Here is a 24,871-nt window from a genome sequence, read left to right as displayed (position 1 = left end):
ACTTCCTCCATCTGAGGAGTTTTCAACCCATAAAAATAATAACTGCTATTTATAGGGTGCTTTACAGTTTACAAAATACTTTACAAATCTTATGTCATATATTCCTTTTTATCCCGTATGGTTCTTGTCAATGACCTTCCACAAATCTTCTAATGAGAAGCCTTCCTTTGGGCCTTTTAAGAAGCCATAGAGGGCAGCTCAGACCTTGAGTTGTCCAACCATTATTGGAAATTTTTCTTATACAAATGTCTACTTTCATCTTTCTATGTACATTCCTTTATGCACACATCTTATTTGCAAGTGGAAGGAAAGGATTGTTAAATTCTTTGTACTTGTAACCCCAATGCTCAGCGAAGTGTCTGTAACGTCACAGGTGAGTAATAAATACACATCGAGTAATTGCTAACCTACGTTTACCTAGCATGTGGCTTTCCTTCCCTCCTTCCTTCCTTCCTTCCTTCCTTCCTTCCTTCCTTCCTTCCTTCCCTTCCTTCCTTCCTTCCTTCCTTCCTTCCTTCCTTCCTTCCTTCCTTCCTTCCTTCCTTCCTTCCTTCCTTCCTTCCTTCCTTCCTTCCTTCCTTCCTTCCTTTCCTTCCTTTCCTTCCTTCCTTCCTTCCTTCCTTCCTTCCTTCCTTCCTTCCTTCCTTCCTTCCTTCCTTCCTTTCCTTCCTTCCTTCCTTTCCTTCCTTTCCTTCCTTTCCTTCCTTCCTTCCTTTCCTTCCTTCCCTCCCTTCCTTCCTTCCTTCCTTCCTTCCTTCCTTCCTTCCTTCCTTCCTTCCTTCCTTCCTTCCTTCCTTCCTTCCTTCCTTCCTTCCTTCCCTCATTCCTTCCATTCCTTCCATTCCTTCCTTCCTTCCTTCCTTCCTTCCTTCCTTCCTTCCTTCCTTCCTTCCTTCCTTCCTTCCTTCCTTCCTTCCTTCCTTCCCTCATTCCTTCTATTCCTTCCATTCCTTCCTTCCTTCCTTCCTTCCCTCATTCCTTCTATTCCTTCCTTCCTTCCTTCCTTCCTTCCTTCCTTCCTTCCTTCCTTCCTTCCTTCCTTCCTTCCTTCCTTCCTTCCTTCCTTCCTTCCTTCCTTCCTTCTTTCCTTCTTTCCTTCTTTCCTTCCTTCCTTCCTTCCTTCCTTCCTTCCTTCCTTCCTTCCTTCCTTCCTTCCTTCCTTCCTTCCTTCCTTCCTTCCTTCCTTCCTTCCTTCCTTCCTTCCTTCCTTCCTTCCTTCCTTCCTTCCTTCCTTCCTTCCATTAGCTCCTTATTCTATGCCTCAGTTGATATCAATGAGAGGGTCACTGAACACATTTCAGTGGATGGTACTGAATAGATGCATACTGAATACTTTGTTGCCAGAGGGCCTGTGAGACGACATTTTATTCTACCAAGTCATATAATTTTTTACGATCAACATTTAAACAAACACTGCACTGGGATCTTACATTGTCTCTACCTTTCAGTCATCTGTAGGAGTGTGAGCACATACTATGCTATAGAAAACAATATGGGACAACCTATTTTCTTTCTATATTTTCATTTAGGATACCTTCAATCCATGTCTAGAATACATGGAGTATTCTCATTCAGATTTTACAGAGTTGAGAAAGCAGGGGTTGTTGGTTGTTGATACCTTCTCAGGCTACAATACTCCCCGTGATCTTTTCTATTTCACTGGAATCATCTCTTCTTTGAGATAGCTTAAAATTGATTGCTGAGTATATGCACAATTTCATCCTTAGGTACGGATTTTTCCTGTATTTATTTGGCCAGATCTGGCCACTCATTTGGCTTCAGTCCTCGAGAGCTATGGGTGATAGTTGAGAGAGCCAAATTTAGACTTGATTGGAGGGGGGAAACTTTCTAACAGTTTACATGAGTTTCTCCTCACTAGAGCCTTCCAGCAAAGGCTGGATGACCTTTTCAGGTTTATTTTGGAGGGGGTCTTGTTTTTGTTTGTGTTTATGTATGGAGGAAATGTGGGTTGGACTTGAGTATAAAGACTGCGAATTCAGGAAAAAAAATAACTGGGAGAAAAACAATATAGAATATATCATTTGAACATTGTCTGAAATGTGTAATCATGGCCTTGGCCATAAAAGAATGTGGAGATAATACCTTATTATGGATGATCTTGTGTGGGTGATAGGATAATAGATCTGGCCTTGGGTATATTTAATGTTAAGTAGAAAATAGTTATTGAATAAGAAAAAGTAGAATGGAGAAAGATGAAGAAGACAAAGAGTGGAAAATGGATTATTGATGAGATCAAATACTGGACAGTATAAAAAAGGATCAGCCCTTGGATCTATTTTTGTGGGGTCATGGAACCTCTTGGCTGTCTATGAACCCATTCTCAGAATCATGTTTTTATATGCATTAAAAACCACAAGATTTTAATGGAAGCAAATTATAGAGAAGCTAAGTTATCACAACATGTTTAAAAGTTTATCAGCATCAAATTAAGAGCCCCTGATTTAGAGGAAGAATGGCTGAGTGCCTATTATTGGAGCAATCTTAGGAGAACGTTGTGAATGCTAGAATCAGGCACGCAGACAGATCCTGCCTGGGTAGCTGGCTAAAACATGGTACCCATAATATTAGAGTTTGGGGATTCCTTGTCAAAAAAGCAAAAAAATGAGAATTTTGTATATGAAAAGCAATGACAAGAAACTTTTAAATGTTAACTATATTATGCACAGCACAAAAAAGAACTGGCTTTGAGAACAAAGTTATATTGCAAATTAAAATTGGAGAACTGATAGTACGACCTATCACATTTTTGTTGGTGGCCTATGATTGTATGATGGTTTATCTGCTTCTTAAAATATTTACAATATAATTTCCTTAGGTTTATGCCAACAAAAAGAAAACCAGCCCTACAGCCCAGGAGAGTCAAAGCAGCCTTAGCACCTCCTTTCTGTGTTAGTTGCGTGGGTGCTCTAGATGCTGAAGCTTTTGGAATTCATCTTCTGTCCTTCCTCAACCTCACGTCCTCCCGCTGAGCTTTCCCGAACATGCCGTAATAAAAGCCTTTGCTGACTCGCAGTGCATCTGCTCTTATCTTAGGCTTTCTGCTTTCTGTCTTCAAGTGAATCTGGGAATATATCTCTCTCCGGGGACCCTGACAGCACCCTTGTGGTATGCGTTGGATCTTAGTTTTACTCAAATACGATGCGCTGATTATTCTTTTTCAGGAAGAAAGAGAAGATGGAATCATTTCAATCTAAGGACTGCCATGCTGTTGAATTTCCACCATTTTCTGCTTCAATTGAACATATAATTTGTATGCAGAGTAAGGACTCTGTATGTGCTTTGTATAATGATTAGCCTGCAACTGTTGAACATTTTTTAAGATCAGTGCCTCGGATTAAGGCAAAGCTATATTTTTCTAACTCTCAGTCGATCTATCTATACATACATATGCACAGATACACATATGTATACATAGACACAAACAAATAAACATATAAATATTTATGCATTTTTACAGATATGGCTCAGATGAATAGCTAACGTACTAAATGCACGCATTGGAATGAATATTGATTGTGACAGGTTAGAACAAAGAGCTGGAGCTAAGAAAATGAAACTGAATAGGAATACCGAGTGTTCCAAAAATTAGAACAAAGTTGGAAGTTTAAATAGCTTATACATATATCCTATATGTTGAATTCTGTAGTTGAATATAAAAAACCCAAACCATTTATTAACTGTATCATCACTTGCAGCTCCAACATCTAAAATCTATATAGCAATTTGGCTTACCTAATAAAGACCTTCCTTTAGGTTGACAGCAATCCATTAATGACAATGACTGAATCTAGGCATTCAACCAGATCTAAATCTTCCTAGTTATAAGGTGATGTACTTTATATATTATCATCTCATCCCAAAGGTAACATTAGAAACTTGATATATAAAATCAAATCTATCCATCTATCTATCCATCCATCTATCTATCTATCTATCTATCTATCTATCTATCTATCTATCTATCTATCTATCTATCTATCTATCCTTCCATCCATTCATCCATCCATCTATCTATCTATCTATCTATCTATCTATCTATCTATCTATCTATCTATCTATCTATCTATCTATCTATCTACAATTGGAATTGCTACTTATCCAAGGTTACAACTGCCAAATGTCTGAGGAGGAATTTGAACTCAAGTTCTCTTGACTCCAGGGCCAGTGTTCTGTCTGTTGCACTGCCTAACTGCCCTGAGATTACATTTATACAGCAGCTTATAAATCCTGAAGAATTATATAAATGGTAGCCATTATTATTGTTATAAACATCAACAGCAGCTCAATCAATGAAGCCATTCAGTTCTTTCAGGACCATGAGATATAGATCCAGTCCTGGTGATTTGAATTTATGGAGGAAACTAGCTAGTCATTACCTTCCTTGAGTTTCAGCTCCCTATTATCCACTTTTATTCTATCCTCCCTAGTCCAAGAGGGAGGGAGGGAGTCTTTTGATCATTCTTCTTGGAAAAGAAAACAGAAGCAAAACAGGCACTGAGTAGCTCTGCCTTGTCTTCATTGTTCATTAAGATCATGCCACTTAGTCTAAGAACCCAGCTCCTTTCTTCTTGGGATCAAATAGAGTGAAAAAAGCCCTTAGGTCACCACCTTTAATATTTATCCCTGACTGGGTGCCATCCATAGCATCCCATAGCTCTTTTTCCTTGATCACTTGCTCTTGTTTTCACCTTTTAAAAATACTAAGTTGATGAATTCCTTGTTCATACAGAGTGTGTTTTCATACAGTTCTACTTTTTATTCCACATCAGAATAATTTATAGTAACAATGTCAACTAGCATTTATATAGTACTTTAAGATTTGCAAAGCACTTTCCATGTAGCGTCTCATTTGATCTCTACAATAAGCTTATGAGGTAGGCATTATTATCCCCATTTTGCAGATGAGAAAACAGGCTTCGAGGGGTCAGATGTCTTGTGCAAGGTCACACAGATAATAAGTAGCTGAGGAAGGATTTGAATTCAGGTTTTCCTGACTCCAGGGCTCGCCCTCTCCTCAAAAAAAAGTCCCTGACACCTTTCTTGAGAGACTCATTGATTTTGGACTGATTTTTCTTATTGAATTTTAGGCCTAAGAGTCCTACCTGTCTATTTCACATGCTAGGAAATCTGCTTTTTCTCAGATTCAAGGGGTGCCTCTCCATAACTTTTGTCTCCAATATCGTGAATCTTAACATGGAGTCCCCAAGCTCCCCAAGGGGGCTGTTATCTGCTTCAGTAGCCAGTCCCTACTTTCTAATCAGACACACTATGGTACCCAATAGTCGTCCCTCTTGTTGCTTCCTTAATCTTTCAAAGGCTGGCATTCTTATTAAGGCTATGCTTTTGGCATAGAGAATTGCAGCAGATGTCCAGCTAGTCACAATTTCCCATCACTACTCTACAAAGCCTTGGTGCTAGGTTTGTAAAGTGCTTCCTCTGTTCCTCACCTATTTCCTTCTTCTGTCCAAATATTACACTCCAGATTTCCAAATCTTTCCTATGTTAGTGATGGCTGATTCTCAGGACGATCCTGCTTAGAACATATAGCTCTTAAATGTCTCAGGCAGAATTTATTGCCATTGACTTTACCTTAAAAAAAACCCTGATACCAGCCTACGGTCATAAGGATGTACATTTAGAGCTGAAAGGCATCTTTACATCCATTGAGTCCAAAGGATCCATTTATGGACCATTCATGGGAAACTTAGGTACAGTATGGTCAAGTGATTGCCTAGGGTCACACAACTGGGAACTATCAAGCAGGAGATCTGAATTAATATCTTTCTGGTTGCAATTTCTATTTCTATTCCACTAACCCAAGAGGCCTCTCCATTATCAACCATAATGGCCCAATAGAAGTTGCCCCAGGTTGGGTATCTAAGATCAGAGAATTCCCTGTACCAGCCTGCTGGCAGCTAATTCCAAGGGAGGCACATGTAATGCATCTGTCAGGGAAGACTCCAGAAAAATTCCATAATGTGACCACATTCTTCCCATAACCCAAGACTCATTTGGGCTGAGCACTTTTCCAAGTATGATCAAAACCCAAACCCAAACCCCAGGATGTGGAAATTCAATTTACACGTAAAGAAATTCTACTCCCTCCCCTGACTCCTCACAAGGTTTCCATTCTAGCTCAAAGCCTTTATCACATTTCATGTGGACTAAAGTAATAACATTTTAATTGGTCTCCCTGCTCCCTTCTTTTCCCCTTTTCAGTTCAACTTCCACCCAACTGACAAAATTATTTTCTTAATGTTAAAAGTATAATCATATTATTCTCCTACTCACAACCGTCAATGGCTCCCCATTACCCCTAGGATATAGAAATGCATCAGTCAGATCATTCCCCTTCTTAGAGTGTAATTTATAGACTACTACCTGTATCTTGAACTTGACATTTCTTCTCTTCCTTCTGTGTCCCCGTACCTACTGTTTTACACACCTGGGATGACTCCCATCCCACCTCTGCCTCTCAGAATTCTCATAGCCCTTTGAGGTTCATTTCAGGTTCATGTCGATTAGCAATCAAGAGCCTCCTCTCCTCAGCTCCTCTTTCATTTATTTTTGTCTGTACGTGCTGTAGGTAATTGCAAGTTCCTCTAGGGTGGACACTGTCTTTTCTTTGTTGTTGCATCTGTAGCCTCTGGTACAAAGCTTCCCATGTAGAAAATGCTATAAGGGATCATGAATCAAACCAAGTGTGTGATGAGGGGTGAGGAGGAGGAAGGGGAAAGAGTGAAGGAGAAGACAAAATCACGAGCAGAAAGACCTTGGCAGTGTGGTGCCATAGAAGCCAAGGGAATACAGTGGTCAGTGGTGGCAGGGGCTACAGAAGGGCACGGGGCATCAGGAACGACCGGAAGATCAGGGAAAGCGCTGCTGGAGACTGGAGGCTTTCATGCGCACAGCTTCAGAAGTCAGATGGTAGGGGGCAGTGGGCAAACCAAGGCCATATGGGTGCATCCCAGTGCATTGTAGGCACTTAATAAATGTGTACTAAATACAGTGACATCTTCCAGAATATTGGTGGCAAATAGAAAGAGAGAAATAGAGTGGAAGCTCCAAAAGTCAGTGGTGATAGTGTAGTACTGAATAGGCTGAAATTCTGTGCTTATATGGAATAAGTTGAAAATGTAATGAGTGTCCAGAGAAGGAAAAGGTCAAAAGAAGTCATGTACATTTTGGTCAAAGGACATCAGTTTGCAGACTGCTTTGCTGCATTTGTGGTATGATCTTGGATAAGTCAATCTTTCCAGGCTTTTGTAAAACAAGAAGTTTGGAATAAATGAATTTTAATGGCCCTCACAGCCCTATATCTGGGATTTTAGAAAAACAGAGAGAAAACAAGAGATAATGTGTGTGTTGGTATAATATATATATATATATGCATATATAAAATCATATATATATGCTTAACTGTTGTCGCCTAGGGGAAGATAAAGGGGGGGAAAGGGGAGAAAAAAGAATCAAATTAAAAGTGCCCAGCAGAAAACAAAAGAAAACCTCCAAGGAAACAGAGAAAAGATGGACAGTTCTGAATAAAAGATGATCTATGATTATATATGCTTTCTTCAAGTGGAAATTTATTGCTACATATTTTGAATCCTCTCATGTGCTGCTATGTACATGGCAATTTTTTCTTTTTGTTTTTTTTTCCATTTTCTACTTTACTTTTAAGTAAAAATAAATTTACAAAGAAAAACACTCAGGGGGAGACTTTATAGGTAACCTAGGCCTTGACATAGGACTTCTAGGATGAAGAAGCAGATTTAGATAGAGGAGATGTGATAACTATTTTATGTGTGGGACAATAATTAGATATATGGACAAAATGACCTTGAGAGAGGAGATGGGAAGATATTGCTCCTTTATTTTTTAATCTATGAAATCTTGGTTTTTGTAGCTTAAATGGGGAGGTTTTATATATATATATATATATATATATATATGTATATATATATATATATATATATATACACACACATATATACAGAGAGAGAGAGAGAGAGAGAGAGAGAGAGAGAGAGAGAGAGAGAGAGAGAGAGAGAGAGAGAGAGAGAGAATAAATGTTCCATTTTGTAGTTCTGCCAAATAGGAGACATTTCACAAATTCTAGGAATTTTCTCCTTTCACAGCTAACACTGAAGTCACTTTTTTGTTCTCATGTCCCCAAACAACAGCATTGATGCTGTTTTGTAACAACTCACAAGCAGATGGCATGGCACAGCTTGAAAAGCAAACTCTTTTCAGACATTTTTGTAAGGTTTGCTAAGAAAAAGTGCTGAAGACTAAAGTGAAGGGATCTTGGCGTACGCATGTGGATGACTACTCCACTCAATGAAAGATTTGCTCTACAATGTCACAGCCAAAAGGTTCCTTCTCTAATGCGCTCATGCTGAGACTTTGGGACTTCTAGGAGCAATGTGCACTCAAAAAGGCAGTAAGGAAAATGAGACAGGATGAAATCCAAGTGAATATAAGTAAACGTAGGAGCTGTGGGCGTGAACAGGGCCCCAAGTCTGGAGTCAGGAAAGCTCATCTTCCTCAGCTCAAATCTAGCCTAACGTACTGACTAGCTACGTGAACATGGACAGGTCAATATTCTTGGCCATAAAATTGGGAGGCACGTTATTGTTCACTCATTGAATCTTGTACAATTCTTTGAGGTTTTCCTGGCAAAGATACTAGAGTGGTTTGCCATTTCCTTCTCCAGCTCATTGGACAGATGGGGAAACTGAGGCTAAGTTAAGTGGCTTAAGTTAAGATGCTAACTAAGTGACTTGCACAGGGTCACATAACTATTAAGTGTCTGAGGTCAAATTTGACCCAGGCCTCCCTCGCTCTAAGCCTGGCACTTCATCCACTGCCCCACTCCATCTGCCTTTGGTAACCCTCTAACAGAATGGTTATGATTCTTGAGTAAGATATGGAGAAAGATATGGAAGTAATATATGGAAAACACTTTATAAGTTTTAAGGTGCTATATAAATGTAAATTATTATTAATTACTTGAAATATTGAATGGTTAAGTGACACTATAACATATCTACATTAGAGAGGAGCAGTAGACTTGATGTCAGTAGCCCCTGAGTTTGAGGCCTGGATCTACTATTTATTAGCTGTAGAACACCAGAAGAGTCATCCCACCTACTTTAGCCTCAGTTTCCTCATTTGTAAATGGGTATAATGACACATGCTAGATTTATCTCACATTATTATCATGAGATAAAAATGAATCAGCATATGCAAAACTGTTTTGAAAGTTATAAAATATTACATATTTTATCATTATCCTTATCTAACCCAGGAGTTTGGCCAACCATTGCTCACCTGCTCAGTCTAGATATAATTGTTTCTAATGTCCGGTGCTTGTTTTGTTCTGGTGGTTAAGATGATTGAATTAAACTGAGACTCATTCTGTGTTCTTTTAAACCGTAAAAACCTTAGAGATGTGCTAGTGTCTTCTCTTTCATGTAGGACTACAGCACAGAATGTTAAGCATGTGATAATAAATCTAATAGCCCTGCAAGAAAAAAATTCCACATCTCCCAGAAATTCATTTTCACATCTATTAATAATTTTAGCAAGTTATTCTTTTTTAGTTAACTCCCATTCCTTTATCAGAGTGAGTCGAAAAGTTTATTTTCTCCATACTGGTTCTCGATGAAAAATGAACTCTGTGGAAACCTTTCATGGAAATGCAATGCAAATTTGATTCACCAAGTGTGGAGAAGGTGTTCTCTGGGTACAGATCACTGTATCTGGTGCAAGAAAGAACATTAATAAATTGTCGCAGTCTCTTCTTTTCTGTGATAATCTTCTTTAACTCGTCTTCGTATTCATGCACAGGACATTGTGCTAGACCTCAGAGATGAATACCAATTTTCTTGTCTGGAAATGAGGCAATTTGGAGGCAACAGAGAAAGGAGAGGATGAGACTAACAGGTCCTCTAAAGGGCAACAGTCTCATTTCTTCCTTAGAATGTGTAAACACTGGGTAATCATCTATCTTTTTCATTCCAGGTAGACTTTTTAGCTTTTATTACCTGCATTAATATTTGTTGTGCTTGTGGCAAAAAAGTCCTGAACATGTCTATTTTCTCTGAAAGTATGATTAAAAAGATCTATCTTATCCTGTTGAAGGCCATCTTTATTTTTGTGGAGGAGGATGCAGAGCTTTTCAGACAAACATTCTGGAGTGTAAGCTGTTTTCCATATGTTTGTGACACTCTCGTTTCTTTTTTCCTTTCTTGTTGTTGATGAGTAATTCTGCATTATGTGTGTGAGAGTCCTTGCTATATCGTCTCTTCCTGGCTTGTTGTAACACCTTCTTTAACGCTGAAGCTGGCAATCCTATCTTGGCTGGTGATTTTACATGAAACAAACCATCATCTCTCCAGGACTTACTTAATAGTCCTTCTCAGAAAGTCATCTTTACTGTGTACCAAATGTCCTGTGTTTTTTTGCTTTGCTATAAACTCCTTTTTCAGTATCTTGATTTGATGATTGCATAAACTCCATTGGGACTAAACACAGCATCCTTTTTAATCTCAGCAGACGTGACTTAGATTTTAGTTCTTTCCCTTGGGCCCTATTAATTGCCCCATAATCAACAACACAGTGTCCTTCCTCAGAGTAGAATATATGAATTCTTCTTGTTTCCCCTTTGAAGTTCACAATCTATTCTTTATTGCAATCTCTTTTCTAGCCTTTAATCATTTTTAGGGATGTTTTGTTTGGTGCTTCATTTTAAAATAATGGAAGTACTTAGAATCCAAAATGAAAAGTTCTGAGGAAAAACTTATATAATTTTTAATTAGGAAAGCAAATAATGAAAAAAAAAAACCAAGACAACTTCATAACAAAAGCAAAAACACAAACACACCCAGACGTCCCCCAAATCCCAAACAATAAGCATGGTTTCTATTACTTTGTGTGTGTTCACTTGTGGATAAAAAGCCATTTCTTGATAGTGACTGTGTTTTGTAGGGTTTGGCATTCAGACGGTGATTACACAAAGTAGATGAAATATTTAACCAATTATTGGCAAGTAAGATACTGAAAACATGTTTTTCCTCAATTATCTGGAAATTTCATAAGAAAAGACAACTTTGGCATGGATTATTTCATCTTTAGTACTTCACTATCTGCAGAAAGAAACAAATGAGACACTACGTACCACTTTCCAAAAACGGAAAGCTTAAAACAGGAATTGTTTTTAAAGAAATACAAATGACTCTCCTGTAATAGAATGTTGGATCAACCAAATGCTGGCAGTCACACATCGGCTTCATTACCATATGTACAATGTCTAACTTGAAACCACACATGAAGTAACAAAGCAGAAAACTCAAAATTTAGCCTTAAAATGACATATCTTGACTTATGCACAATCTCTAAAGAATGGGATTCTTAGGAAGTGTGTACACTGGGGCATGGACAAGTGACTTGCCTAAGATCACACAGATAATACAAGATAAATGAAAGAAATGAGATTCAAAGCCCATTCTTCTGATTCCAAAAACTCAATATTCTTTCCAATGCAACATATTAAAAGAAAGATCTCTAAGGTCTTTCCTGGAACTAATTTCAATCCAGCAAAATATCAATTTATCTTTAATGACAAAAGAAACATGAGAAAGGTTAACAAAATGGAAATAAAAACTAACTGCAATAAGAAGTGGCTTAGTTAACTTTTTAAAAATAGTTTAAAATATGGTAACTGATTACTGAATCAACATATATTAATTAGAAAAAGGAAAATAATAGTATTCTATATCTTTATGTATCCTAAATGAACTGGACTATTAACTGCTTTCCAAATTCAACTTCTTCCTCCTTTAAGGAATTTTATGGAATTTAAGGATTTCTAATGTTTTTCCCTGAATGTGGGATATCTTCCCTATTTTTCCACTCTTCACAGTTTCCCTTTGAAATCCTATCCATTCTTAAAGGATTAGTTCAAATGATACCTGCTTTGTGAAGCCCTCACTACTCAGACATTATTTTTTTCTCACAGAATCACAGAACTAGAGGTACTTTAAAGATCATTTCATCTAGCTGATAATTGAGTGATAGTCCTCTCTATAACATGTTTCACGAGTGGTCATAAAGCCAATACTCGAAGACATCCAGGGGTAGGGAGCTCAGTTCATTTTGGCACAGTTGTAATTATTAGGGATTTTTTCCCATTGAGTCCAATTATTGCCTTCTATAAGAAAATAGTACTCTTATTTTTACTCTCTGGGGATAAGCTGAATGAGTCTAATTCATCTTTCATGTGAGAGTTTCTCAAATGCTTAAAGATGCTCATGATGTTTTTCTCTCCTCAAGCCTTGTCTTTTCATGACTAAACAAATCTAGTCTCTAGGATCCCATCTCATATGCCAGTGTCTTCAGTCTTCATTGTTCTGATCACATCTTACAGTTTTTCAATATCTTTCTGGGAAAATGACAGTGTGAATCATTATGGATAAACTCAGTTGTCTTTAATCACTTTAAAATAAAAAGAAATATGGTGAATTAATTAAAGAACAAAGAAGGTCAGAAAAGGAAAGATATCATTATGGAGAAACCCTCATAGAAAACCAATAGAGAATAAGAAATAAATAAAGAAAAAAAAAGATCCTCTTAGAATGAGGAAATAATCAAATAAAGGAAAATGAGGAGAAATCTTTAGGAAAAAAATATTAATGCTGAGTTAATAATTAGATTCCCATCCATACTATAAATGACAACCTGTTTGCCATAAGAACCTCCAGAATGGCAGAAGAAACCAATAATAGATTTAAATAAAGTTATAAAGAGGGTCAGAGACAATGTGATATAGTGAACAAAGGATTCTCCTTGGAATCAACTTAATACCCAGGGCTCAAATATTACATATGAAACATATAAAAACCCTCACAACCAAATTACCAAAATTTAAAAACCAAGAACATGGAATTAACAATAAATAAAAAGAAATAATAAAATTATCAGAAATTAATAAATACAATTATATATGTATATATATATATATACAATTATATATCAACAAAATTGAAAAGGTAAGCAAAATAATTGAATATTTATAAAGCTAAAAATTATAAAGAGGGCAGGAAATTGAAAATCTGAATAAGCCAATCTCAGAAAAATAAATTTAGCAGTGCATAAATTATTTTCCAAAAGGGGAAAACAGGATCCAAATGAATTCTCCCAAGCATTTATAGACCAAATTATATTTATGCCATTCTCAAAAAAAGGAAGGAATGAAGGGAAAAAAATCCCATCAAACTTTGATGAAACAAATATGGTCCTGATATCCAAACCTGGTAGGGATAAAATGAAGAAAGAGTATTATATATCTCAGTATCAGTAGTAGATACTGAAAAAAATATTAACAAAGAGGTTACAGAAATATGTTAAAAAATATTCATTATGACCTAGTTGGATTTATACCAGGAATGTGTGGATGATTCAACACTGGCAAAACTATTAGTATAATAAATCATATTAATAAGAAAAACAACAAATTCACATTATTATATCAATAGATAGAAAAAGACTTAGAAGATATATAACATTTATGCTAAAATTTTAAAATATTTCAAAATATTAATAAATTGGAAGGACTGTTCTTTAAAATGATAAAAAAACAACTCTTTGATTCAAAACTAAGTGTTAGCATGAGTTATAATGGAAAATAACTGAAAGTTTTCCCAATAAAATTGGGATTAAACCAGGCTGCCTGCTATTTCCACTATTACTTAACATAGCACTTGAAATGAGAACAATAGCAATAAGAAAGAAAAAAACACACAAAAAGAATAAGAATGGGTAAAGGAGATGCAAGATGTTCAACTTGTAGACAATATAATTTTCTTAGAATACCATAGAGAATTAATATATCTATATCTACATCTCTATCATCTATCTATCTATCTATCTATCTATCTATCTATCTATCTATCTATCTAACTAGCTTTAGTAAAGTAGCTGGAAACTAAGTCCACATAATTCATAGTTATTTCTGAATTTTAAGAACTTGATAGAATAGTTAAAGAAAATATGTTTAAGGCAACAATGTATTTTTTCTAAATCTCACTTTCTATCAACAAAAAAGATGCCTAGATATTCGATTGCCAAACAACAACTTTCCTCACAAAATTAAATATGTAAGTAATTTTAGAAATGTATTTAATATTCATGTGGATTATACAAGTGTAGTAAAAATGGTGATACTATTTAAATAAATTTGAATAATGTAATTTACAAAGAAGAATATTAAATAAAAACTTTCAAGAAAAATAATGGAAAAAATGTAATGAAAGGAGCTAAATGCTGCCAGATCTTAAATCACATTACAAAACAAACATTACAAAATTAAAACAACCATATGCACAAAAATAAAAAATAATTCAGTAGACTAGATTAGGTAAGAGCTAGAAATAAATTCAATTGTCTAATGTTCTTCAAACTGAAAAACTTGCACTATTAAGGAAGATATTTTTTATTCAACAATTGCTAGGAAAACTAGATAATAGTTTTATACAAAATAAGTTTAAACCAATATCTTATACTACATATAAATCAGAATAAATTCTAGATGAATAAGCAGTCTAAACAAAGTCACAGCATAAAAAATTAGAGAAGAATGGAAAGTTCTACCTTTTAAAACTCTGGTTAGAGAAAGAAATAATAATCATAATCATTATCAAGGAAACCATTAAAGACTAGTCACTCTTCATCATATAAGCTTCAAAGCTGTTACATAAATAAAATAAATTCATCTGGAATTATAAATATACAGATTAAAACTCATTTTATTAAATAGCTCTGATAAAATTGTGACATTCAAAATATATAAGGGGGTGATATAAATCTATGATTTATTCTATTGTATATTAGTCAGATTATATAACCATTTTTCAAAAGGATGAACACAAATCATTCTACAACTATCTGACACATTTTCAAAGTCATAAATAAAAGAAATACAAACTCCGAGGGAGAAGTTTATGCTTGTTTAATTGACAAGGAATAAAAGAGAAAAAATTCAATGTTGGCAGGGTTGTTGGAAAACAGTCAAACTAATGTCTAGTTGGTGAAATTATGAAGTGGTTCAGTCATTCTGGAAAATAATTTGAAGGTAGGCAAGAAAAGTACTAAATTGTTCATATTCTTTGACTTAGTCACTAAACCACTGGGATTATATCCCATAGAACAATAAAAGATCCACATATACCAAAATGTTCATATTGGCATTATTTTGAATAATAGTATTGGAAACAGAATATGCCCACTGAATGGGGAGTTTCTGCACAAGTTATAGTCTATGCATGTAATAGAATGTGACTATTGTTGCTTTCTGGTGACAAGAGCTGTGTCCAGAATTGGTTGAGACACATAAGGATGTGCTCCTGTGGTACTGATCTACATCAGTTGTCATGCTTTGAAGGCAATATAGACCAAGAGCAGTTCTAGGCTTCTTTTACCATTTTTGTTCATTTTCCCCCAGTCAGAAAATAAATTAGAGTTCAGCAGAGTAGAACTAAATTATTGAGATTTGGGAGAGAAGGAACTTTGTGTATACGTGGTCTTTCCCTCTTCCCATCCTAAATCCAAGGAACTGAAACCGGCAGCTTTGGGACAAAAACACACATGGAATTCTCATGTGTTTACTCGAGAGGTTTGAGATAAGAGATCCTAAGTGTAAACTTTCCTGTTCTGAGAGATGACATCGCTCATAAATTTTCACAGCAGCAGATGGCAGAAAAAGCCACATCTGTGCCCACTTGGCCTGAGAGAGAAATTCTTGGATGATGCTCCAAAACCACCATCTCATGTGCAATAGAGGTTTTTATCTTCTTGGCATAATGAGTTCTCCATCTAGCCTTCCAGACAGAAAATGGAGATCTCTTGAGCAGAACCAACCTAAGGCAGTCCTTCCTGTCAATTCTCCTTTGTTCAAGAGTTTGTGGATCAGTACTTATACAGGAAAAATGGAATGTCTTTAAAAATTCTCTTGTTCAGAGAAAAAAGGATATTTTACATAAAGTTCTCAAACCTACAAGAGCAGTAAAGGGAACCAGTAATTTGGAGAAACAAGGACCTCCCGCTACCATAGTAATTTATATTAGAATAGTGCTTGTATATAATGGGAAAGTGATTGCTTGTTTTGCTTCCCAAAAATATGTTTGACTTCTAAGGGGAACTGATCTACCACTGTGAATGATTTAGAGGTTTCCTGTGTGTCCTTTGAGTGTCTGTTTTTTTAAAAATCTGTTTATAAGCTCCTATAAATCTTTTGTATAGGGAATTGACATTAATCTATAATCTATTTCATTCTCTGATAGACAAATCTTTTGTATTTTCTGTGGAGTGAATTAAAGATTTCTTACAAGGAGTGATTTTATGGGAGTTATATTTGGAAATATGCTAGAGTAGAAGTTCCTGACCTTAGTGCCACAAGGGCAGGGGTTCCATGTGGGTAGCCAGATGATGCAGTGGACAGAGTGCTAGGGCTGAAGTTGGGAGACTTAGTTCATCCAGTCTCAGACTCCCACTAGCTGTGTGACCCTAGGTAAGTCACTCAGCCCAGTTTGCCCAAGTTTCCTCATCTGTAAAATGAGCTGGAGAAGGAAGTGGCAAACCCCTTCCGGATCCCTGCCTAGAAAATCCCAAATGGGATCACATGGACATGACTGAACCACAGCAACAAGGCTTATCACAGAGTGTTATAATGTTGGCTGAATTTAGTCGTTTTCCCCAAGAAATAAAAACCAGGAAATACCATATAGCACAGCAGCAACTACAAATTGCCGGTTCCGTGAGGAAAGTTTATGGCTTACATATCACGTGGCAAGATTCCATCTATTTCTTCCTGTTGAAAGGACCAAATGCAGTCAAAATGATGGATGTTGTCATACTTTGGAGGGCGGGTCAAAAGGTTGCCATGCTTTGGAGCAATATAGACCAAGAGCAGAGCAAAACAAAGAATTAAAGAGAGTTTCCCAAACTAATTTGGCTGCAGGGCACTTTTGGTCTTGAACTGTTTTGACAGAATCTATAAATGTAGGGCGGAGTGAGAGTGGGGTTGTTGGGATATCAGAGCCCCTGGGAAGCTTTGGAGCAAAAGAGATCAATTTGAACCTATTTTCAAATGAATGTTCTGCCACATGTAATGAGCTTGTTTTGATCCCTACACACATACTTTCACATTTAACATCTTAGAAGGAAAAAATAATGTTGACATTTCCCCGGTCTATGCCCTCTCCCAAACCCTGAATCACATGGTACAGAATTCCACTGCTCTGCAGAACACAGTTTGGGAAACTCTGGAAAAAGAATGTACGAGAGCCCGAGAACAGCCAGTTGTTTAATGATGGAGGTGGAAGATTGCCTTTGAATCCTGACTCTGACCAGGGTACACTGGGTTGAGGTTTCTGTTCAGTCATTTTCCAGCCACATTTGACTCTTTGTCACCCCATCTGGGTTTTGTTTTTTGTTTTTTTTGTTTTTGTTTTTTGGCAGAGACACTGGACTAATTTGCCATTTCCTTCTCAGCTCATTTTACAGATGAGGAAACTGAGGCAAACCGAGAAACTAAGTCTTATATGTTATTATATTGTTCTTAACATCTAGCACAGAGCTGAACCCCAAAGGTGTATGACCAGTGTTAGTTGCACATGATATAGTCACACAGCTTTGAAGTCAGGCTGAGTCTTCCTGATTCCAGACCCAGTATTCTGCACTTTTTCTCCCAGAAGATGTCTCATCTGTAAAATGATGATTACTTTATTTACATTACCTCCCATACAGAGATTACAAACCTGCAGGCTACTTAGCTGGTCTTAACACCATTTCTTTCACTTGCAAAGTCAAAAGATAGTCTGGGGGAGGGGGAGGTCACAGTACACAAAGTGCTGAGCCTGGAATGGGGTAGACTAATCTCCCTGAGTTCAAATCCAACCTCAGATACCTATTCTGACCGTTGGCAAGGCATGTAACCCAATTTGCCTCAGTTTCCTCATCTGTAAAATGAGCTGGAGAAGGACACGGCCAACCACTCCAGTGTCTCTGCCGAGAAAAACCTCAAATGGGGTCGGACTTGACTGAAACAACTAAACAACAACAAACAACAAAGCCCTCCTACATCACAGGGCTATTGTGAAGATCAAGACACAAATAAGAAAGAGCTTTATGGAACAAGGCTCTGTAACTTTTCAGGAGCTATACAAATAAACTCCATTACTGCTACTGTGCCTATTGTTTCACAGACTGATGTTCAGCATTAGTCAAATAATGTCCACAAAAATTCAAATAAATTTGTAATACTCAAATGAAAATGAACTATTAAGAAATAGATATTAGATGATGGTTGGATTGTTGGATAAGTCAACTGCTGCACATTCATCCACTCAATATCCAAAGAACCAGAGACAAGACTGGCTATTGGATAGCTCTTCTAAGGAGGATTTACAGAACCACGTAAGCAAGAACCATTGGAGAATGTGGAAATGAGTTGTGATCTGCACCATGAAAAAGCACTCACACAAAGGAAACTATAAAACCAACAAAGTATTTATAAAACACTCAATGACATACGGGGGATAAAAAGTTGAATGAGATCTGACAAAGAGTTATCCATTGAAAGCTTGGACCATCAATATGCTCGTGATAAAGTGTTACTTTAGTGTTTGGATTCATTGAGAAGGAAAAATGTTGATATGGTACCATGGAAAACCAAGAGAGCTGGTGGTAGAGGAAGGACTCAAGTGGCAGCCATGACACTTGCCTAGTTGTCAAGTGAATCATCAATATTTACATCTGTAAAATGGTAATAACATTTGCCTTTCCTATCTTGTGGGATTACCATGAGGAAAACATCTTGGAACTATAACATATTCTACAGATATGCGGTATACTACTATTAGTGAACATCAATCCATGGAATTAATTTTGTTCAGTGATAGGCAGTACTCTGCTATTGCTCATTATACCAAACTTAAATAGAATAAATGTTTGAGCCTCCTCCCCTCTGACAAGCCTGAGGCTCCTGCTGACAATTACTAACATAGAAGAAGAAAGCCAAGTCTCATCACCGCAGGGTGTGTGGGAGTGTGAGCCAGAAGTTATAATTTGAGAAAAAAAAAGCCAAATTTCAACTGGAATTAAAGCTGGGAAAAATCAAGAGGTTTTGAAAGATTTATAACAAAAGACAAGAGAAAGATATAAAATCGAGACAGAGGTTATATCTACACAGCTGGACAGGTATAGGAAAGGGAAAGTTGAGATTTTAGGAAAGTTATGAAGATTCATTTATTTAGCAGAAACAACAAAAGTTTTCAAAAATCTACAATAATCCTAATTATTACTGACACACAACAATTCCAACTTGTTATGTGAATTGGTCACATATAATGTGAGAGGCAGTGTGGTATAGTGGATAGAGAACTAGCATCAAGCCAGGAGGACATTGTTTCAGTACAATAATGTCTTAGTATTTAGACAACTCCTTAATATTATCCAGCTTGTTCTTGATTGATGTGGATAATGATTCCCATGTAGTGGTCCTACATATTCTAATTCATACAATTCGAAGTTGTATTTTATGTAAAATATGATAATTATGCTCAGCCCTATGGAAATATGCAGTGTGAAACTGAATAGCAATGTGACTTCTTAAGGGATTCTTTCTCACACTAATTGGGGTTAGCTATTAGCTAAAGAAAGATGTTGACCTGTATTGGTAGATGGAGCTTTCTCACCTGGGAAATTCTTATTCCAATGCAATTCTGGTTCCAATCCTTATTTCCAATAGAAACTCAACAACTACCATCCCCTACCTTTCAGTAATATAGGAAGGAAACGTACTGATATGGTCTATATTATTGGGGAACTGCTAATGATGCGCTTGGACAATTTATATCACTAATATTAAGAGCTAGCTATTGTACGTTTTAATTTTTACAAAGGTTTCCAGGCTGTAGATGAGCACAGGCTTCTCCACTCTGGGTGATTATTCCCCCATGACAATTAGGAGCTACAAATACATGTGTACAGTAAGCTATAAGGAAAATAAAATGGGAACTCCATAGTTAGAGGGAACATTTAATGAACCTTCCTTTTCTTATGAAAAAAGCCTCCCAGAGCAGAAGTGACTGCTCAGGGGTCATTATACATGAAAGTAAGCGATAGATCTTATTACATAGAAACTGATATATTGAACTGTCAGTGAGTCTAAAATCCAAATTCAAGGTGCAGAAAAAAGGGTCCGACATCTGTTCTACATTGAGGAGGACTATCCGGATTTTTTTTTTCTATTGGTAAATTAGAAAAATATTTTGAAGATCTTTTATGGCATAGAAAAAAATATGCCCTTTCTTTTCTACCCCGGATACTTCTGTTTCTGACTCGCTGACAACTCAGTAAATCAGTGTCTATGTAATAAGCCACTGTTGGTTTCTTTCATGGGTCCTTGGCCCTACATCACAGATCTCGTTAAACGCAAAGTGTCCTTTCTTGCGTCAGAAGTGAGGAGACTTGGCTGTCAGAGGAGAGTAGCTCATGAAGTTGGATTGTGGGAAACAAGGAGGGGGAAGCTCTCGGTCCCTGCCCTTTCTCCCCATCTCCATGTTTATTGCTGATGACCAGCAGGGCTTTCTCTATAGGGCTGTTCATTCCACCGATTGAGCCCAGAACACATGCATCAACTCCCTCCCTCCTCAAAAATGATCACCTCCTATTCTCAGAAGAGCAAAGCAGAAATACCATGGACGTTAGCCTGAAGCTTTCAGTCTTGAACACGTCTCCCCAAATAAAAACTGGAGGAAGGTTTCTGTCAGTTGTTTACTTACATGGATCCCAAGACCTTCCAGTATCTGAAGCCTTTAAATTATAGTGCGTGCAGACGTTTTGGTTCAAAAGCCCTTCGTGTCAGCAGGCAAGCACTCATAACTCTCCACTGGTTCCGAATGATAAGTAATTTCCTGATTTGCTCTCCAAAGAATTCCCCCAGACCCTGGGGGAGGAGGGGCGCACGTTGGGAGACCGCGGAGCGGGCGGCATAGGACTCGGCTCTCGGACAACAGCTTCCCGACGGCTGAGTCCCAGAGAAGCATTCCTTGAACGCTCTAACGGGAGTAAATATCCTACTATATCTGTTGGCTCATTACTGAATTCCTCCTTGAGCAACAACACAGACCGTCTGCACCATGGACATTAGCAAACCGTAATACTTCAAGTTAAACACCACTCTGATCTCTCTGGCACGAAAAACACCCAAACAAACCCCAAATAACCATGAGTCTGTTTTGACATATCTCCAGGGATCATTTTGCTTGCTTTTTTAGAAAAGAGTTCACATTATTATAGTGCAGAGGAGTCGCAAAGGACGTTAGAGATTATTTATTTTTTCACAGGATGATAGATGTAGAGCTGAAAATGACAATAAATTGCATCTTATCTAGTCTCCCAATTTACAGTTGAGGAAATTGAGACTAAATGGCCTGCATAATAACTGACTGAGTGAGACTTTGAACCCAAATATTCTGACTAAATCCAGCAGTCTCTCCACTGCAAAATAAACGATTCCATTCCATTTTTAAAAAAAAAACTTATTCATAGCTTTCCTTTTTTACAGCACAGTCACTTCCCACGAAATCCTGCTTTCTAACAAAGAAAGGGTTAAGCCTCCTACTTCGTGCCAGGCACTATGTCAAGAGACGTACTTAGACTGTATCATCTTCACAACATCCTTGGGAGGTAGGTGCTATTATTAGTCTCATGTTACAGCTGAAAAACTGAGGCAGACAGAGGTGACTAGCTTAAGGTCACACAGGTATGTCTGAAGTCATATATTTATGAACTTAGGTCTTGCTAACTCTATCCAAAGAAAATCCATTAAACGCAAGTCCTTTACAAAGTCTGACAGCCATTATGCTCCTTTAGTCTCACGCCTGTCTCTAGGAGAGGGAAGAATGTATCAATGATTGGTCAGTAATCAGTCTGTTTTTTCATAATCTTATTTCCGTTATTGTTCTGCTTCCTTTATTCCACATCAGTATACATAATTTTTCTCAAGTTTCTTGGAATTCCTTGTGTTATTTCTTACGGTATAATACAATTCTATTTATATAGCCCGATTTATTGGGCAGACGCAGCAGTGGGGCCCCTAATGAGTTATGAGCTACAGTTTTTAGTAGGTAAAATCAGAGGCATCATGGCCTATGGGATAAAAGGAAGCTCATCAAGCTAGGGAAACTTGTATGTCAGTCCTGCCTCTGATCCACAATGGCTGAGTGATCCTGGATTATCTTCTCAATGTCACAGGCAATACTTTCACTTTAGAAATTGCTGATCTAATGAATTCTCAAAGAACTGATTTATTTTGCTTGATTACATTCTTACTGCTAAACAAGGCTTCTCTGTGGGGTGAGAATTTGGTGTATATTAACTGAGATTCAGAAAATGCAAGGAGGGTCTACCATCCCAGGTATAGATACCTGAAAAGGCTGTTTTGGGGTAAGTCATGTGATAGGGCATGGAAGTGCCTGGAGAAACTATATAATATGTTTGGACATTATTTTGCTTGTTTTGGTTGGCTAACCACATGGTTAAAAAGGAGGTTCTTTGTCTCTAGAGGCATTTAAAAGGTCTGTCTATCTAAGCATCAGTCTTTTTTGGCCATTTCCCCTTTATCTGTTCTCTGAGTGTGTGACTCCTTTTCTCAGATGCTGAAAAAGAATAGATTCTTGAATTTTTTCTCCTCTGAAGCTATGTAGTCTCGGAAAAAGACCTCGGTCATTGACTTCTGCTTTTATCTTTTTCTGTTTTAAGTGAAGATTAATCTGGAGGTCAGCAGAAGGAGGCACAGGAATCTGTGTATTAGAATTTAGGTTATCTTTAGCAGCTGGTGTTCCAAGGAGGCAGAACCAAAGGCCAGTGGTAACTGAGAAGAAGACCTGCAATCATACCACATGTAGGTGTACATTTGGTGTAGACCTTTGACTAAAAGGAATTGCTTGTGTTGGTTTTTGCTGTATCTTTGAAGTAAATATCCTTTCGTCAAAACTGATTGATGCTAAGAACTGGCATCTCATCACTGACACCTAATAGGTAATATGGGGGACCCATCCAAAAGTTAGTAGGGACCTGAGTTGATAAATTGAAAAAAAAAGACATATTTAAATCTCTCAAGTTACCCTGGATCCTCTTGAAGAGTAGATGCTGTCTGATTGACTTTGGGAAAATAAATCAGAACATAATCCTTACAAGAGAAAGAGAAGATTGTCAACAAAACATCGAAAAATGCAGAGAAGTGAGCAGAAAGTTCAGAAGAAATATAGAAAACAAGGACAATTTTATTACTATCATGTTAAATATAATACGGTCTTAATAAAACTAAATCACACATATCAAATTCACAGGGTCATATGTAATCTTTCTGGTTCTTCTTTTTATATTAAATTGCCCATTGAGTTAATAATAAAAATAGAATAATAAAAAAAGAAATTAAAATAAAATAAAATAAAAATAAGAAAAAGAATGAACTGACACCAATCTTCTGTTCTGTTTATTCATTTATTTGTTCATTCAACAAATAGTGAAATGCTAACTCTGTGGTATACATAGTGCCAAGGGGAAAAAAGAAATTATTCTTTCCCAATTTTTTTTTGCAAAAGAGATAAAACAGTTATGGGGATGAATATGTTTATCAGCAAAATAAATAGAGGGCCATGACAGTTCTGAGAAAGAGCCATCTCATTCATTTGAAGAACACATGGAAAGTTTCATGGAAGAATGAGAATTTGAGTTGGACCAAGATGGAATCATTTCAATAAGATGGGGTTGATGAGAATGGGGGTTCGAATGAATGAGTAGATGAGTTCTAGATGGTTGGGTTATAGTTTAAAATACAGGAATGACAGGTTACTGAGTGAAGATGGAGTAAAAAAATACATATATATATATTTTTCCAAAGTACCTCTTAAATCTAATAAAAGAGGCTTTAATATGGTTATACATAAATCTCAAACTAAATATTAAAGATGGTGGCTATAATACAGGAAGAAATGTTAGAGAAATACAGGAGAGATTAATTTCAGAGAGTCCAGCACTAAAACTGAGATCAGCATTATAAATGTAAGTATGAATGTGAAAGGTGCATCTAACAAGCAAAGTTGATTTAAGATCAAGAGATTTTAAAGTAAGGAGGCAAATCTGATCTCAGGTATTACTGAGACTTAGTTGCATTGAACTGATGACTGAAATGTGGGTTTGGAAGCATATTTCCTACGATGAACAACATTTAGGTGGAAATTAACAGAAATGATACTGAAATTAGAATATTCTATATAGACTACCAAAACAGAAGGAATAAATTAACGAGGAGTTGAGGAAATAAATTATACGCCTGACTTGAAGGCATTATTTGGTACTAACGGAGTATCCCATTAGCCAAATCTTCTGATAGAGTGTCTGTTTTTCCTCCCCTTTCTTTCTCTCTCTGTATATCTCTCTCAAAAGCAGAATAACTAATTCTTAGACTCGTCTTAAGTAGAATTTCAGTCTTCAAAAGGTACATTTCAGAAGTAACTGACATCTTAGACCTGTTTCCGACTAACAAGGAGAAAAAGTGCATGGAAATGATCAGATCTTTGATAGGAAGTGATCTCTCCTTTTTATAATTCATAACAATGGAGGGCAAAGACAGTCAAAAGTCTAATATCGACCCTTTTTTCAAAGAACAGATTTCAAAGGTTTCAGGATGTCATAATCTAAAATTCTATAAGAGAAGTCAGTCTGGGAAAAATGGGAAACCTTCAGAAATAATGCTTTTAAGACACAAAGAGAAATTCTTCCA

At 36.8% G+C, this 24,871-nt stretch overlaps 1 protein-coding gene across 2 annotated transcripts in view; it reads right to left on the bottom strand.

Moving 5' to 3' along the window:
* Positions 1-24,871, bottom strand: part of C1QTNF7 (C1q and TNF related 7) — a 127,997-nt gene that overhangs the window by 60,700 nt on the left and 42,426 nt on the right. Inside the window, exon 1 of one of the 2 annotated variants that reach the window (XM_074272727.1) lies at positions 20,865-21,201. The exons of the other annotated variant lie outside the window; for it this stretch is intronic. The gene's annotated coding sequence lies outside the window, so the exon portion shown is untranslated. Of the gene's footprint in view, positions 1-20,864; positions 21,202-24,871 lie in introns of those variants that run through there. 2 annotated transcript variants of the gene reach the window in all.

Source organism: Sminthopsis crassicaudata, chromosome 6 (genome assembly GCF_048593235.1).
Source record: "Sminthopsis crassicaudata isolate SCR6 chromosome 6, ASM4859323v1, whole genome shotgun sequence".
Classification (NCBI taxonomy): Eukaryota; Metazoa; Chordata; class Mammalia; order Dasyuromorphia; family Dasyuridae; genus Sminthopsis; species Sminthopsis crassicaudata.
The sequence above is the reverse complement of the archived record's forward strand: the minus strand, read 5'-3'. Positions and strand labels throughout refer to the sequence as shown.